Source organism: Hemicordylus capensis, chromosome 1 (genome assembly GCF_027244095.1).
Source record: "Hemicordylus capensis ecotype Gifberg chromosome 1, rHemCap1.1.pri, whole genome shotgun sequence".
NCBI lineage: Eukaryota > Metazoa > Chordata > Lepidosauria > Squamata > Cordylidae > Hemicordylus > Hemicordylus capensis.
The window spans coordinates 116799912-116819571 of NC_069657.1; positions in this window are offsets into that span (position 1 = coordinate 116799912).

Sequence of the window (19660 nt, forward strand, 5' to 3'; positions counted from 1 at the left end):
CGATGACAGACTTCTCCTCCATGAAGTTATCCAAACCCCGCTTAAAGCCATCCGGGTTGTTGGCTGTCACCACATCTTATGGGAGAGAATTCCACAAGTTGATTATGAACTGTGTGAAAAAGTACTTCTGTTTGTTGGTCCCAAATTTCCTGGCAATAAATTTCATAGGATGACCCCAGGTTCTAGTGTTTCTTAACTTTCTCCACACCATGCATGATTTTATAGATCACGTCTCCCTGCAGTCATCTTTTTTCTAAACTAAAAAGCCTTGGGTGTTGTAGCCTTGCCTCATAAGGAGGTCATAATGCTGTTTTAATGCTGTTTTAAAATTTTTAAATTGTTATAATGTTTTAAACTTATTCTTTTTGTTTTAACTAATGTTTTACTTTCTGTTTTTATTTTGTTGTAAACTACCCAGAGACGTAAGTTTTGGGCGGTATAAAAATATGTTAAATAAATAAATAAGCAAGCCTTGCCTCATAAGAAGGTTGTAGCCTTGCCTCATAATGTACTTATACATAAATAAATGTATGTATGAGGCAAGGTTGTAGCCTTGCCTCATAATGTCCTTCTTTGGATGTGGTGACCAGAATTGTATGCTGTACTCAAGTGTGGCCTTATACATAGTTTTGTACAAGGGTATTATAATATTAGCAGTTTTAGTTCTAATCCCCCACACATTGAGTCGACACTTTCAATGAGCTGACCACCATGATGTCAAGATCCCTCTCCTGGTCAGTCATCAACAGCTCAGATCCCATCAGTGTATACATGAAGTTGGGGGTTTTCATCCCAATGTGCATCACTTTACACTTGCCAACACTGAACTGCATTTGCCATTTTATCGCCCACTCCCCCAGTTTGGAGAGATCCTTTTGGAGCTCCTCATGATCTGTTGTGAATTTCACTATCCTACACTTCACTAGTTTGGTGTCATCTGCAAATTTGAGCACCTCACTCCTTACCCCAACTTCTAGATCATTTATGAATAAATTAAAAAGCACTAGTCTGAGTACAGATCCCTGGGGGACCTCATTTCTTACTTACTTCAATTGTGAAAACTCTTAATTTATACCTACCGTCTGTTTCCTGTCCTTTCCCTTTACATCACTTAGTACAACTGCGCCAGATTTGGTTCAACTCATTTAGGTGGTCCACAAGTTAGCCCACTTGCACCTCAAATGTTTATGCATCTGCCATCTGGAATTGGTTTGGATGACATCACCACAAACTGCACCCTTGCGCCATCCCTATGTGTCCCTACACCTGTAGCAAATTTGGTTCAAATCGGCTAGGTGGTTCATAGGTTAGCCCACATGTGCCTCAAACATTCACATGCCCACCATCTTGAATCAGGGTGGATGGCATCATCATAAACTATGCCATTGAGGTGTCTCTATGTCTCCCTACAGCTGTGGCAAATTTGGTTCAAATGGGTTAGGCAGTTCACAACTTAGCCCACTTGCGCCTCAAGTGTTTATGTGTCTGCCATCTTGAATTGGGGTGCATAACATTATCACAAACTACACCATTGAGATGTCCCTATGTGTCCCTACAGTTGTACCCAATTTGGTTCATATTGGTCCAGGCATTGCAAAGTTGATAGAGGGACACACACACAACCAGCAATCTCATGAGTTACTTTCCTTAAGGAACCAAATTGAGTAGAGTTGTAGGGACATATAGGGTCACCTCAATGGTGTAGTTTATGATGATGCCATCCACCCTGATTCAAGATGGTGGACATGTGAATGTTTGAGGCACAAGTGAGTTAACCTATGAACCACCTAACCAATTTGAACCAAATTGCTATAGGTGTAGGGACACACAGGGATGGCTCAAGGGTGTTGTTTGTGATAATGTCATCCAACCCAATTCAAATGGCCACATGGCAGACACATGGACATTTGAGGTGCAAGTGGGCTAACTTATGGACTGCCTAAGTGATTTGGACCAAATTTGCTACAGCTTGTAGGGTCACATAGGGACACTTCAACGGTGTAATTTGTGAGATGGCAGACATCTTATGTGTCTGAATCAGATAAAAACTGAATCAAAAATTTTAAAAGCTGATGAAACTGAACTGGAACTGAATGATATTTTTAATGGTATGCTCCGTAACATAGCCCATATGTACATTTTAACTCATCATTAGATATTATTCGCTTGAAGCTGAATAACACTGTATGTTCCCTTCTCCCTCCCATTTCAGTACTTTTTGCATTGGCAGCAAATGATCTCCATGAACTGATAATTTTTCCTCTTCCAGATCCATCTCACTGGATCAGGTGACCATTGTAGAACTAAATAGCAGTTGTTTGGACTCAATGTTAACTAGATTCTATACCAAGTGTGTTCAGCACCTTAAACCTGAGAATAGTCTGCTTCTGCACCATTTCCCACAGATTAAACATCCTTTGACCAATTCAGACATTATGCTGTACACTTGTACAGATGTCTGTACACTCATATATGTATTTGTCTGAATGACTATACCTGTGTTCATTTTAAAAAGTGAACCTGGATATGGGCCCTTTAAATGAATGGTACTGATAGGAAGTATACTTCTGTACCCGTGTTCAAGATTTTTGTTTGTTTGTTTGTTTGTTTGTTTATGTAACACATTTTTATACCACCCAACATGCAAGTCTCTGGGTGGTTTACAACAAAACAATAAAAACAACAGATAAAAAGATTAACACATTACAACAATTAAAACTTAACATGTTAAAACTATTAAAAACACAATTAAAGCAATATCTAATTAAAATGTGAATGACTGTACCTGTGTACAAATCTGTACCTGTGCATACTATACATTCAACATAATGTGTGAATGGGTCATATATTTGCTGCTTCCTGATTTTCCATACTTTTTATTTAAGCTTTCTTTACTAAGTATTTACTAAATTGCTGTAAATTTGGTTCCAGTTCCCATTTCTTTTCTTTAATACCTATAATAAGTGAACTTGACTACAAACACATAAGCAAAAGCACTGCCAAGGTAACAGCCATCACAAATGGCTATTAAAAATAAGGATGTATTAAAAGCGCTTTAGTTAGGAAAATTACAGAATGGAGACTAGTGCAAGAAATACATTCATTTTGCAAAAAAAAAAAAGTGTCATGGTCAATAACAGTATCTTCAGAAAAAACTGAGCTTCATTACATTAAAGCAACAAAAGGTCACATACCTGCTGGCTTTGTGATAAGAAAAAAAATACGAGGACAAATTTAATGAGCATTTTCTAAGATATTCAGTTCTATTCTCTTTCCCCCTTCTGTCTCCAGTGACTCCATTTCCTTAATATTTCCCCCACTTTTAAGAGACGGGATTATTTCAAAGGAATAATTCCCCACCTCATTTCTGAGTGCAGAAAAATGTCCAAATGTGTCTAACTGAGATAAATCCAAGCAGTTTCTATTTTCTTTAACTGTAGTGGGAATTTCAGAGAACTGTCTTGTTACTGTGCAGTGTAGAGCTCTCATATGTTTGTGCTCTAAAGCCTTCTCTGACTGGAAATGGTTTGTTCTCACATTTCTGATGATAAATTAATCATATGCAATTAGATATTTAAAGGAGACTTTTAAAAGTTGAAGCTTAAGACTAATAATTGCCACATTTACATAATGCTATCAAACATGAATAGTGATGATTGTGGTGTTAATATCAGCAATTCTTCTTGGAAGCAATTAAACTTGGCACTGCTATCATTACCTAATGTGTTTATATCAGCTACTGTAATTGTTTTTCGAAAGCCATAAATTTCTCGAGTTAATTATAAACAAATTGGCATACTTAATTAATGGGACCACTAATAATCCACTCCCTCATACGTGTGTGAATGATATGTCGTTAGCAGCAGTGATACAGTTAAGCTAATGAGGCTAAGTACAGTAACCTTGTTAATATCAAGCCTGGCAAGTTTCTAGAAAGAAGTCTGGCTGATTTCAATGTTCCAGTGGAATATATTCCAAGTAATTGGATAAAATTATTGCAGTCACTAAATTAAACTGACTTTATCTGATTTTATATTAGCATAACTGACAGCTCCGATTCCAAAACAGAGAATGCTTCCTGGTGTGTGATTATGGCAGGCAGGAGCATCACTTGACTTTTGAAGGAGACAAGTCAAGTCCATTTGCAAGAATCCTAAGACAGGCACACAATCTTCTTGTGGGTTCAAAGAGCTCTGAAATTAGGGGGTCCAGTTTCAAAGGTGGAGGAAAACAAGAAATGTTACTGAAGGAAGAGGAGATTCAGTACGTTACTGAGGCCTATCTTGGATACATGCCAAGTTAGAGTGGAAGAAGCAATGCATCTGAAGAGGAGGGCTGCTGAGATCATCATTTTGGTTTGCTGAAAAAAATGGTGGAGAAGCCAGCCATTGTGACAACAGACATGTAAATGCTACATATCTACATGTTTTCTATACATGTACATGTATAGACATACACTCAGTCATCTTTTCATGTTCAGTATGAATATGTGCTCTCAGAACATTTATTGAAATTCTAAAATTTCTGAACTCTTTCTAGCTTTGTGTTCAGCATTTTCAGCAGCAGTGTTTCCTCAAAACACTGCTGCTCAAAACACTGGAAAAGAACATGGCCAGTCATTTCATGGGACTAGAAATGAACTAGAAAGCAAGCTACTTTCCCCCTCCTTGAATATTCAACTATGAGAAATCTAAGGTTGCCTCATAAATTAAGTTTTCCCTATATGCATTTTCATATTGCTTAGATTAAGGGCAGCATGTATGTTGGGTTTTTTTCCTTCTTATCCCAAAGATATGAATTGAGCAAAAGGTTTGTTGGAGAGCCAAGTAACTCTATGAAAGCCACTTCAGTGGAAAACTGAATATTCATAATAGAATTCAGAGAATTCAGTCTGCTGCCAATAGAAGACTGTCCTGGTGCCAATGTTAACAAAACGCAGTAAGAATATTTTGCCTTTATATTATTCTTTTCTTAATTAAAAGCCCTAAAACCTATTTTAAAATCTGTGTCTTAAAAAGCCCTCAGTCCATGAAGACATGGCCCTGAGAAGACATGGCCCTGAGGGTCTCAACCTAATTCTTCTTTCTTGTGCTTCTCTTTACCCTAGCAACCTGTCAGCTATGTAGATTTCTCTTCCTAGTGTACATTTTTTCAGGTTCCCTTACAAGAACAAGTTAGAACATGGGCTTCAAGGGAGGAAATGTCAGAAAGACAGAGATATAGCATAGCTCAAAAAGTGGGAATTCAAATAGGAAGAAATGTTTGGTAAATCATTTAATGGGGTAGTTGAGAGTGGCTAGCTAGCTAGCTAGATTATAGATATAGACATAGACGTAGACATAGAGAATTGATATAGATATAGATATAGATATAGATATAGATATAGATATGACAGGAGTCAGAGAATATAGATTGCGAATAACAGAGGGCCAAGATCACAGGAGATGAAAAGCTACAGATTGCGGGAAAGCAGTACCAGGAGAGGTCATTTCCATGGATGCCCAAAGAGAGAAAATACTGTGTTGAAATCAGTGTTTCAGTGTGTAATGTGTGCTTGTTTTCTTTAAAAATAATGTTGCTAGTTTTAGACAATTCTTGATTGGATGAACTCTCTGAGTAGCCTTGGGAAATTAATTCTCAGCCTTGTGCTAGTGCACATGCATTGTATGCAGATATAGAACATCCCAGGTTCAATTCCTAATCCCTTAATAATGTTTGGTTCTAACATTGCACCCAGAACCCAATGAAGACATGAGACACTTGAACAGGATTAAATGGGCCACAACTTTATTTAATTAACTCAAATGAAGAAGGAGGATTGGTTCTCCACCGTCTCACAGTGTGGAATCCACCTAAGATAGAACGGGTGATACACCTTGGCTCTGGCCAGCATCAGCACCAGCATCAGCCCAGTGGTTAATGCTGCCATCTTAGCTGACCTATGTCAAAGCTGCCTGCCTTAAGATCAGCCCCTCAAGCCTTTAAGGAAGTCCTTTAAGGAAGGTGATCCTTTAGCAAGTAGGAGTAAATCTAGGGCCCATGCTCCTTGAGCCATGAAGCCTTTAAGGACTGCCAAGGACTCCTCCTGATGCCAAATGCCTTGCTTTAAAGGTGCTCACCAAAAAACTACCTGCCATTGTGACCAGGAATAACTAACTAACTAAGGGTAGCAGTGAGAGGTAGGCGAACCCACCCACCCCTGGCAAAAACCAATCAGCAGAGAGACAAAAAAATTCATTTTGTTTAAAAAGACATTAAACAAACACTATTTAAAACACACTACTTAAAACATTATAAAAACAATTTTAAAGCAATTCAAAACCATTAAAAACCAATTAAAATACCCCCAAACAATTTGAAATCCTTGGAAGGCCAGGCCAGACAAATAAGTTTTCAGGGCTCTCTTAGAGGCCAACAGCAAGCCTAAACTGCGGATATCTGACGGGAGTGCATTCCATAGGTTAGGAGCAGCTATAGAGGAGTCCCAGTTCCGAGTCACCACCAGACTGGTGGTAACTGGAGATGGACCTCTCCAGATGACCTCAACATGTGATGGTGATCATAAAGAAGAAGATGCTCTCTAAGGTAGCCTGGACCCAAGCCATTCAGGGCTTTAAAGGTAATAACCAGCACTTTGTATTTTGACTGGAAACATATCAGCAGCCAATGCAACTGTTTTAAAACAGGCATAATATGGTCTCTCCAGGTTACACCAGAGACCAGTCTGGCTGCCGCATTTTGAACTAACTGAAGTTATTGAACTATGTACAAAGGCAGCCACACATAGAGCACATTGCAGTACTCAAGCCTGGAGGTTACCAGCTGATGCACCACTGTTTTCAAATCGTTCTCATCAAGGAATGGACACAGCTGTCAAATCAGCCGAAGCTGATAGAAAGCGCTCCTGGCCATAGCCTGCACCTGAGATACCAGGGTGAGGCCTGGATCCAAGAGCACTCCCAAGCTGCATACTTGTTCCTTCTGGGGGAGTGTAACCCCATCCAGCACAGGAAGATCTAACTCATCCCTCAACTTCCAATCCCCCACAATGAGCACCTCTGTCTTGCTTGGATTCAGCTTCAATTTGTTACCCCTCATCCAGCCCATTACTGCCCATAGGTAGGCATTTAGGGAATGAATGCCATTTCGTGATGATGATGATGATGATGATGATGATGATGATGATGATGATGATGATAAGCAGGATAAATAGATTTGGGTGTCATCAACATACTGATAACACCCTGCACCAAATCTCCTGATGACCTTCCCCAGTGGTTTCATGTAGATGTTAAAAAACATTGGCAACAGAATACAAGCCATGTTGGGCAAGGGTCAAGAGGACAGGTGGTAAGGCGAAGTGTCCTAAGTAGGAGAAGTGTCCCAAGGATGTCACAACCCCAAGGATTGTGACATCCTCGGGAGTCACAAACTGAAATTTATCCAATTTGTCCACACACATGGAGCTGTTGGAATCTCCACAGTAGAATCTGCAGTAACTGTAGACCCGGAGTCTAGTTCAGCTCAAATATGAGATATTTTATCTGCAAAAAACACATTTAAAGCATCACAATTGATGAATTAAAATATTCATTCAAAGAAGAAAGGGCATGTACCAGCCCTCTCACAACCTAGACAACTCCTCTGGATGTGAGCTTGCAGAAGCAGTGTGGGTGGAAAAGAACTGCTTCTTTGCTGCACACTTTGCCGGAGCATAGATCTTCATATGTGCTCTGTGTTGTAATCTGTTGGATTTGAGCTGAGTCTTTCTCCACTTGTGCACTAGCCATCTACCTTGGCGCTTCTTTGATATACCAAGGGGCTAATTTAGAAGCAGGATGGAGAGGGCGCTTAGGAACAATCATGTCTACTGCCCTAGCAAGTTCATTATTCCAAGTCTGAACTGAGGCATCAGCAGAATCCCTGGCAGAACCAATCTAAAGCCTTTCAAGGCTTCTTGAAATCCTACTGGATCTAATCTAATAGCCTTTTTGGGTGGACCATCTTAACAGGTCCTTCACCCCTGCAGGGAAGGGTTGAGGCTGTGAATCCAACCTTATACAGATGTTGGTCCACCCATGATAATAGGAAAACAACAGGTGTCCCCTTCCATGGAACACCATCCTAATCAGAGCAAAAAACCAAATCGAGAATGTGACCAGTAATGTGTGTCGGTCCCAAGACTCATAGTTGTCATGGCTGCTATGATCTCCTGAGCTGATCCTGACAAATTGGTTCCAAGGCGAACATTAAAGTCCCCCAGAACTACCAGTCTGAGAGACTCCAACACCAACTCCGCAACCAAATCCGTTTGCTCAGTTAGGGAATCTGTTGGGCATCAGGGTGGACAGTACACCAACGGAAGTCTGAGCCTATCCTTGGTTTTCAGTTGTAGGTACACACTTTCAGTATAGGCCTGACAAGAACCTGGCAGAGGACATATTATACTTATAGGCCACAGCCATTCCTCATCCCTACCCACATCCTCTCACCTGCTCCACAACAGAGTGTCCTGCCCGGAGAAGGTGGGCCCAAACTGGCCCACTAGCCTCCTCCATCCAGTTCTCTGTAATACATATCAGGTCAGCTCCATCATCCACAATCAAATCATGGGTAATTTCTATTTTATTTTGAACTGACTTGGCTTTACACAGAAGCAAGGTGAGGTTCTGTGGGAAGTTGGTACTGCTCCCCAAGGTCAAAGAGCTGGCAGAGAAGGAAGAGTTGGAAGTATACATGCATACATGACAACAGTATACATGTGCAGCTCTTAGACCCTATCGATGGAGGGTGTATGTGTTTGTATGTGTAAGTACAGTTGTACCTCGCCACCCGCAGGTTTGCCAGTTTTGGATTTGAGTATCTGTGTCTGGCAAACTGTCAACCCCTTGCCAACCACAAATAGAGTATTTGCGCCATTTAAAAAACATTTTGGCCGATTTCCGGGATCACGGTATCAATCTGAGAGTCAGGGATCATTTATGGGGGTCAGGGGTGATTTTAGGGGGTTGGGATGATTTGGGGGGTTCAGGGCAATATTTGGGAGTCTGGGGTCATTTCTGGGGTCACAGGATCATTTATGGGGGTCAGGGGATCTGTTCCAGGGGTCAGGGGACCTTTTCTGAGGGCAATGGGTTTTTAAAAAACCTTTTTTGGTGGATTTTAGACACTTCAGCACTCATGATTCCCCTACCCCCCTGCTTACAATGTAATCCTATGCCTCACCAACCACAAATTCGCCAACTGCAAGGATTTCCAGGAACGGAACCCTCATGGTTAGGGAGGGACAACTGTACACACATACAAACAAACACACACACACACGGCATGATTTCTCTGAATACATTGCGAGTCCCCATAAATCATCCCTGCTTGTTCATACCCTCAGTTTTCTGTCCCGTGTAGACAAACCGTGTGTCTACAGTGCATCCATGTGGACATACACACAGTTCATAGGGAGCATAATAAGAACTAAGCATTATTCCAGTATTCTCTGGATTTTGTTTAGCTACTCGTTTATTTGTTTTTCTACTTATTATCCTCTAGATGTGCTGCTTTAGTAATATGTGTAAAGTTTTAGTTTATATAGCAAGGCAGACCATCAGCTTGCAATTAAAGAGAATGGTGAAGAAAGAACCATATAAATGATGTATGTTGAATAATGCCAGTGGTTCCTAAAGCCAATAAAAGGGGATTTACACTGTACCATTCCACTAAGTGCCAGGTAAAGAGCCAAGTATGCTTTGCAAAGCTGCATGTTACCCCTTCTAACAAGGGTGGCTGGGTAGGTGTGGGGAGCTTTTCCAAATTTATCGCACTGATACAATGTTGTCTTGCCTAATGCATTGAACTCAACATGGTCTTGTTCCTGGTGGATTATTCCTTTCCATCATCTTCTTTCTGGCCATTTTTTTTTCTTTTTTCTTTTTTAAAACGCTGCAGTACAAAACTTGAATCAGGACAATACTAGTTTAAATTCATGTATGCACATTCAAATTAGAAAACCTAACTCTCCCCCCGAAATTAATTTCAGTTCTCCTTACAAATCATGCAGTTCTGCCTCTGGCCAGATCCTTTGCTCTCTCCCCACTCCTTGAAGCTTCTGGGATATGCAGTCATGGCTATGCCAGTGTAGGGGCTTGATTTTGTGATCTGGATGAAAGCTCTTCTGCAGTGTGGCTGATGTAGTCTATTCCAAACAGTCCTATGGGGCTTCATTAACATAAACTGCTGACTGTTTTGAACTGCACTTACCTCATTGTGCAGAGTAGCAAGTGTTTTAAAGGATACTTTGCATAGAAGAAAATTTATGTAATTGATAATGCATATTAATGAACCCATTAAGGCACTTTAGGGTGGTAAAAGTAGTTTTAGGTTGTTCCCATCTGGATTCTAACAGTGCACTAGCAACTTCTTCATCTTCAGCAATTTATTTGCCCTGCATAAATGAACATTAATCAAATATCTTGAGCAATGTTCTTTCTCTCATAGGCCACCATATGTATCGTGTGTGTGTGTGTGTGTGTGTGTGTGTGTGTGTGTGTGTGTGTATGAATGATAGACTGTCACTGGTATAGTGACAGTCAGTGTGGTGTAGTGGCTAGAGTGCTGGACTAGGACCGGGGAGACCCAAGTTCAAATCCCCATTTAGCCATGAAAACTAGCTGGGTGACTCTGGGCCAGTCACTTCTCTCAGCCTAACCTACTTCACAGGGTTGTTGTGAGGAGAAACCTAAGTATGTAGTACACCGCTCTGGGCTCCTTGGAGGAAGAGTGGGATATAAAATGTTAAAAAAAAAATTAAAAAATCGTGTGGCTCATTAGCAGATAGCCCAAATTGCCAGTTCAAAATCATAGAAGTTTGGGTTCAAGACTTGTGAAGGCAATGTGGAAGGGCTATCTGTCAACTTGGAATTGTGTCTTTTTAAAATAAAAAAGTATCTAGTCTTTTCTCAAAGGAGCTCAAGTGACATACATGATTAGTCTCCGGGTCATTTCAAAGAGACCATATTACTCCTATACTAAAAGAGTTACACTGGCTGCTAATAAGTTCCCGGGGAAAGTACAAGTCACTGGTTATAACCTATAAAGCCCTAAACAGCTTAGGCCCTGGGTTTCTAAGAGAACATCTTCTTCTCCATTAGCTCCATCACCCATTGAGATCATCCAGAGAGGCCCACCTGCATCTGCCACCAGCTCTTCTGGTGGCTATGCAGAAACAGGCCTTCTCTGTTGCTGCACCAACACTCTGGAATGCACTCCCTGCTGAGATGACCCCTCTTTGACAGCCTTTAAAAAGTCTAAAACTTACCTTTTCACTCAAGTTTTTTAATTTAATTGTGATTTTAAATTGTTTTAAGGGGGTTTACATTTGTGTTTTACCTTGTTTTTATGTTGTTACAAGCTGCCCAGAGAAGGAGGTTTGGGATGGCATACAAATTTGATACATACATAAAGCCATTATCCCTGCAGTAGTTAACCCAGTGGAGTTGGTTAGACTGGTTGCTGAGGACTAGATGGGGAAATAGTTACAGACTGTAAGTTGCCCATTGAACTTCATGACAATTCCACAACTGATGAAGAGGTTAAACCCTCTGCATCATTTCCACTGAATGTACATTCAACAGGATGCTCCATCTGATCAAGACTCACTGAGAAGTGACCTATTAGTCACAGAGGTCATTCACACAATCAAAAACTGTGTTTTACCCGGGTTTGGGAGCTGTGTACTCTCCCAATTTTCAGTTCTGTGGAAGCAAGTTAGGAGGAAAACCTGGGTGGAAGTGATTGTATGGAAGCAAGGTAGGAGGAAAACCTGCTTCCACACCATCACTTCTACCAGGTTTTAGGGATGTGCAAATGGTTCAAATTTGAACTGGTTCAGTTTGATGGTTCGAATTCGAACTGAACCAGCCATCAGGTTCGAGCTACAGGTTTGAATTCAAACCAAACTGGGGTGTGTGTGTGATTTGAACTGGTTTGAACCAGTTTGAACCTCCAAACATGGGTGGTGTGGTAGCTGGCACCCATGGGTACTACCACCCAACCCCCGAAGCAATCGGACATTCATACGATTTTTTATGAATTTTTGAATTTTATTTTTATTTTTTTCTCATAGGGTATAATGGGACTAAAACCAGCACATTATCTCCTATTGTGGAGCACCCATGGGTGCCAACTACCACCCAAACCCCAAAGCAATCAGACACTCCTACAATTTTTTAATGACTATTTGAAATATTTTTAATTATTTTTCTCATAGGGTATAATGGGAGTCAAACCAGCCCATTATCCCCTATTGTGGAGCACCTAGGGGCACAAAAGTGGGATGGGCAATAGACACCCAGAGTGCCTACCACCCACAAAACCCCAAGGCAATCAGACACTCCTCCGATTATTGGTGAATTTTTAAAGTATTTTTTAATTCCTCATAGGGAATAATGAGGATTCCAGAAAATGTATCGCTTCACATCGGGTGGGAAAGGGGTGGCCTAGAGTGGAGTGTGGTGGGTGGTAGTTCCCAAGGGGGGCAAGGAAGCTACCAGAATTATTTGAAAGGAATTGGGCAAAGGGCTGATTTTTAACTGATTTTTGAAGTTTATGCACCTTTAAGGTTTTTCTCCATAAGGAAGAATTGAGGTTTCAGCAGCCCCATAAATGCACTTGAGGGGGGTGCTGGGGCTCCCCATAATGCACTGCAAACTCACATGGTGCATTATGGAAGCTCCAGGGGGCCTCCCAGCCCCCAAACCTCCCTGCTCCTTCCCTGCTACTGGCAGAAGCCTACAATCAACTGGGTGGCCGATCTGGCCACCCAGCAACATGGACGAGATCATCTGTGGGGGTGGTAAGCTTGTCATGGCTTCCTTCCCTTGCCCCATCTGAGCCCATTCTCGAATTGTGAGAATGGGCTCAGTTAGTCACATTTTGCATTGTTAGGTGTCCACTTAAACCTCTCATGAAGTTAGTTGTGGCTAAAGTTTAAATTCTAAGCACTCTTACGAGAGACATTGCCTCACTGAACTCATAGGGGCATAATCCTAAGTAAGTATGTATAGGAGTGCGCTTCACATCATGTTGAAAATAATGGGACTTGACTAAGACATGAATAGCTTATTTGGGTTCAGTGGGATTTACTCGCAACTAACCTTTGTTGGATAGATATCCTTAAGCATGGTCCTACAAATGCAATGCGTAAAGTAGACCCACGTGGCAATTTGAATTCAGAGCCCCTGTCCAGCATATACGACACTGATTCTTCTGGAACTGAAATCTGGTCTGGAAATCAAATTTTAAGTCAGTAATACATTATAATCTTGGAGTTAATAACCAGGATACAGCATCACAGACAACTAGTCTGTATGGCAGCTATGGAAGAAATGTGTGAATTGGCTGCTCAATTGTAGCAATTTAATCCTACTTCATTTACCTCTTTCACTGATTTTCCTGCTTTTAAATACTTGTGGTACCTGCCTGAAGATCTTGCTGATCATGTGGAGCTGCTATGAACATGCAGGATTAAGTTCTTTGCACATGATCATAGACACCTGAAAGACAGTTTGAGTGGCATGTTTTTTTTAAAAAAAGCCTTAATCCTGTGCATAGGAGCTGCTGCTCACAACTGACTACAACAGGGAATGGAACCAAAACAGACAGGATTTTCCAGTGGTGCTCAAGCATCTACCATAAGCCAAATGGTAATATGAACTGGCCCTCATTGTGATAATTTATTTCAAATATGTATTGCAAAAACTCATCTGAAAATTCCCCCAAGAACCAATTTCAATGGAATTTTAGGGTTCAAGGAGAGAGAAATGAGAAATTTACGGGTATGGTGAGAAATCTATGCAAGGTTTTGAATGAGGCAGCTTGCTGCTATTTGATGGTGGCAAAAGTGGTTGCTGTTTTTCTTCTTTCTTTCTTCCCTTCCCTCCTTCCTTCCTTTTTTACAGTTTGTGCGCTACTCTTGCAGGTGGCAGAAGCAGCAGTGGGAGCACTAGGCCTCTTCTGGCAGCCAGGTCCATCTGGCTGCATTTTTTCTTCCCAGAATGCCCCTGGAACGAGCAGTATCATTCCAACAAGACTTCCAGTGGGGGGTGGGGGTGGAGCTGACCAACAAGAAGGGATCTAGTGCTTTCAATGCCACTTCTGCCACTGCCTGCAAAGCTCTAGCATAATCTGGGGTAGGGGGGAACACACAGGTTGAACACAGAGCAGTTATTTTAAAAGAAAAAGGACACCTGCTGTCATCACTAGCCAGTGGTAAGGCTAGTGTCTTGCCACTGCCTTCAGAGCCCGTTTTTTAAGGGGAGCAATTGCCCTGGGCCCCACATATGGAGCTCCCCTCTCAAGTATGGTTCAGTTTATGAAATGATCAGATTGATCCTTTTAATTCAGTAACAATAATCAGTTAAAATTCAAGAATTATTTCAGTATTTTAGGTTGAAGAATTATTTCCATATTTTGGGTTATTATATTGGCACAGGATGCAGTGGCTGACATACTGCACAATATTCCACATGTAGTGGTACATAACACATGCACAGTTGCACGAGCACAAAAATTGCGCAAATTGAGTTGTGCAAAAATATAATGGCTGCACATGTTACTCCATTTGCACAATTTTTGCACTTACGTAACAGTACTTCTGCACAACTGTGCAAACAATATGCTTCACCTTGTGTGTAACATTGCACAGTATGTCACCCAGAGGAAAGTGGCCACCCCTCAAATGAACATTCTGCCCCCAGGCCTTTCAGAGGCTGAAAAAGGCCCAGGCTGCATTCCACAAAATCTTTAGAATTTTGCATGTCCACTTCCTGTAAATGCCCCCACCCATTTCAGCGCAGAATCTGCCCAGTTCAGATCAAGTTCAGATGGTTTAAACCAGAGTTTAAACCACACAGTTACACTCTAGTTAGGATGGTCTGGCCCAGTGGCGGCTGGTGTGGGTGCCACTGTGGGTGGGGGGCGGCATTTGCATGGCCAGCAAATGGTCCCCATACATGTGCAGAGGCCAGCTGAGTGGCAGAGCTGATCCTTTGCCGGTGAGTGCTGGATGGCGCGCTGTTGCTCAAAACAACTTTCAGGTGCAGCGGGAGGAGAGTTAAGCGCTTGTAATTTACAGCTAAAGGTGCCTCACACCACTATAGCCAGCAGCGCCCACACCAGACACCACTGGTATGGCCCCATATGATTATGCAGTATGAGGGATAGCACCAGGAGTGAGGACAGAAAAGCATGTTTTTGTTTCTCAGTCAACATATGATGGGTCACCACCCTGACAGTTTATCTGAGCTGGCCCATGTTCCATTCAAAGATGGTTTCTAAGAAAAAATAGTGGTTCCCAATGGGCTGAGAAATTAACCAGAACTAGCTTAACCTGAACAAAGCATCTGCACGCTAGTACTTGATTGCTCCCCTCACCCCCCACCACAGCCCCCCTTACATAAGAGATCTCTCCACCCTCAACTCTCCACCCTCACCCTCCTGCTCATCCTCCATCTGGTTGCTTCCATCCCCCTCACTCCTCTTGGTCACTCCTCCATCCCTTTACTCCACCCCCTCACCCCTCTAGGTCACAGCTGCAGCGTTGCTAGTGCCTAATGGCTGAGCTGCAGCCCTATATCCCCAGAGACCTCCCCACCCTCACCCAAGCCCCACTCCTGCTCCTCTCCACAGGTGCAGCAGAAACAGCGGTTCACCGGGCCCTTCCTCACTTCTGCTACCGCTATAGTCACTTGTTCCCCTCAGGCCTCTGACAGGCCTGGGCCCATCTCTTGCCTGCCTGCCTGCTTCCGCCAATGGCCTCGGTAGCCCCAAACAGCAGCAGTGGTTGACTGGGCCGTTCCTTGCTGCCAACAGGCACTGCCATGCTCACTCGTTCCCCTCAGGCCACTGACAGGTTCGGGCCTATCCCTTACCCTTGCTTCTTATCTCTTCCCCTCCCTTCTATTGTTGTGGTCCAGGCCTGATTTGTATACTAAATATGCTCATTAGCTAGCATACAAAATTAGGCCTGTCTCATAAGTGTCACCAAGTGACCAAGTTCTTTTATATAGTGACCATGTAGGATCTGGGTGCAAGGAAGAAAGGAGATCAAAGCAATCCTAAATGATTCAATGGGCTTTATTGAGTATAAAAGAATAACAACATCAATCTAACTGAGCAGAAAGCAGAACATTCTATCAGTATTACTAACAGTATTTCAACCCTAGCCAGCAACAATATTCACCCAGTGTTCCTAACTAACATATGTGTGTGTATTACATCTTCCTAGAGCCTAAAAGAATTCAGATATAGATGGAAAAGGGGTGGTGGTGGTAAAGGAAAGCTGAGGGCTGGCATGGTTTGGGGAGATCAGGAATTAGTAGAGGGAAAGGGGGGAAAAGGAGAAGGAGGGAAAAGGATGGAGGGAAAAGGATGGAGGGATCCAAGGCTTGTGGGGTGGCATATTACCAGGATCAGAGGCTTGAGAATGGTGGATCTTTCAGCTGAAGGAGAGAGGCTTTTGGCTGGGGACAGGAGCTTTTAGATCAAGCATGCAGTTTGCTCAGAGCATGACTGAGAGTCAGAGCACCATGGCTGGGGAAGTCTTGACTTCTCACTGTGCAGTGGAAGTCACAGACAGTTCCTGTCCATGGACAGAGTTCCTGCCTCTAGCCCCGCGGCTTGGGCAGCAAACTCTTGGATTACTCATGAGCAAGTCTTGCTTGTAGGCAGAAGATTGAGTGTAGGCACAAGACTGCTAGCTCTCTGTCCAGTAAGCCTGTTCTTTATAGTTGTATTTTTCCTTTGATCTCTCATAGAGTCTATTCAAATCTCCTCATCTTTTCCTGGGTCCCTAAAAGGGTGACAATGCTGTTACCTTCTGGATAATGTCTTTTAATTATTCAGGATATTGGCCAGTCCAGAGAAATCTGAATCCCATCTTCTGTAAGCTATGACCTTAGAAAGCAGGGGGGGGCATTGCCCAAAGCAAATCTGCATCTCTGAGCTGCAAATGGGCATCTTCTCTTGTCCCAGATTTGCTAGCCTGATCCCCAAACGTTTTAAAGTGTTAGTAAAGTAAGAATTAAAGTCTATAGGTGTTTTATTTGTGTGCATTTACCTATGTTGAATTTCTATAGAGAGCAATTGAGTCAATCATTGACAAAGATTAGCATAGACTTCTTGCAACAGGAAAGGGAAGATCAGCCTCTGGCCTCTTCCACAGACATTATCTGATAGTGAGTCACATTTTAGCATTTGGATTGTTCTGGCCTGGCTTTTGTGCTTCCTTGAGTACCCATTTCACAATACAATGCTGGATCACCTCTTCCCTCACAGACCCATTGAGATCTGGGGTGTCAATTCACCCTGAACCCAGGCATTAATTGAACTCTTAATATAAAATGAAATCAGACACAGGCCTGGATTCCATATACTTCTGGGCTGGTACCTCTGGGTCTAATATGTTGGGGTGCCCCTAACACTATAAAATCATGCATGATGTGGAGAAAGTGGAGAAAGAGACATTCTTCTCCCTCTCACATAACACTAGAACCAGGGGTCATCCCATGAAATTGATTGCCAGGAAATTTAGGACCAACAAACGGAAGTACTTTTTCACACAACACATAATCAACTTGTAGAATTCTCTGCCACGAGATGTGGTGACAGCCAACAACCTGGATGGCTTTAAGAGGGGTTTGGATAACTTCATTGAGGAGAGGTCTATCAACAGCTACTAGTCAGAAGGCTATAGGCCACCTCTAGCCTCAAAGGCAGGATGCCTCTGAGTACCAGTTGCGGGGGAGTAATGGCAGGAGATAGGGCATGCCCTCAAATTCTGCCTGTAGGCTTCCAGTGGCATCTGGTGGGCTTCTATGTGAAACAGGATGCTGGACTAGATGGGCCTTGGGCCTGATCCAGCAGGGCTGTTCTTATGGTCTTCTTTTTCTCTCTTTCTCTCTCCTCCACTCATTCTTCCCCTCTGTCTTTTTTCCCCTCCCTTCTTTTCTCTCTCTTTCTCTCTCTCTCTCTCCCTCCCTCCTCCCCCCTTTTCTGAGTTAACAGATCTTGTTCATCTTGTTTCCTCATCTAATTCACACAACGGCAGCCTCCTCTTGAAGGGGCTCTTTCCTTCCTCACAACCCCGCTTTTCCCAAACCCCGCCCACTGTCATTATATATATATATATATATATATATATATATATATATATATATATATATATATATATAGCTTCCTACAATCAAGAACATCTTCCGACCAGTAACAGTTGTATTCCAACTACCCTTAACCATCACAGGTTCCTCCTCCCTATCTGCATATGGAACCCCACTGCCCAATCACCATGGTGCTTCTGCTCTCACAGGCTCCTCCTCACTATCTGCAATACATATGGAATCTCCACTGCCCAATCACCACGGTGTTCTGCTTGCAAACTCTTGTGAGAGCTACCATGCATTGGATTAGCCATGGGTTTGCCTTAGAGATAGATAGATAGAAGATAGATAGATAGATTTGTCAGCCCCTACCCCTCTCCACATGAGTGTGTGTATATATAGAAATATAGAAATATAGAAATAGAAATAGAAATAGAAATAGAAATATATAGAAATATATATATATATATATATATATATATATATATATATATATATATATATATATATACAAACCATGAACCATAAATTGGCACTTTAGAATTGACACCTAAGAACCCTTCTTTTCCATACGGGGGGAATACTGCTTCTAAGGTGGTAATGTGTAGCCATCATCAAAAACAAAGGGAGTAAACTTTTTCTTCAAAATTATTGTTTATTCACATAGAAATGTATGCAGATATAAATGCATACATTAGCATTGGAATAACTGGTTTGCATATTATTAATTACAATTTGTACAAGTATTTCCATTAATGTTTGTTTAATGTTGTTGAAAGCCCTGATTTTAAGCCAACATTGGGTTTTTAAGGAACAGATTTGATAATATTTTGAGGATTGAAGATGTGGGGTTGGTTGCAATGGGATGGAAAAGCCATCAACTGATGTGAAAGCTAACATTTTATACTTTCTAACATGCCAGGAATTATTTTATGAAAATGAAATCGTGCATAAGATATAGTGGAAAGTTGTCTTTGTTTGAAAAGAAAGTAGCATATTTATATTCCAATAGATTTTGCTATGTCAGTTTTACACAGAAGTTGAAAATATGATTTACTCCTTAGTAAATATATGTTAATTTCTGAAGTGCAAAATATGCTTGCAGTGAATTCCTCAATGCTGGTTTTCCTAGGTGGAAATTTTGTCTGTTCATTTCCTATGCACTTGCTTGGTGGAAGTTCTTAGCAAAAATAGCAATTGGATCTTTTTTTATTCTGGCTAGTGTGCTAAGACATCTGTTAGTAAGTAACCAGTGTTTTGGGCAGCTTTAATTTTGCAAGAGCAAATAATCCATGCCAATGTTTACTTTTCTATTATGATGAAGACAATGTTTACATATGTATTAAGAGAGTAATCCTTCCCAGCTGTGTAAAGCTTAATCACACTAACAAGAACGATGATGGGGCTTCATGGGGTGGATTTCAATCATAGGTTGTGGGGAGGGGGGGCTTAACTCAGTGGTAGACCATCTGCCTTGCATGCAGAAGGCCCCTGGTTCAATCCCTGGCATC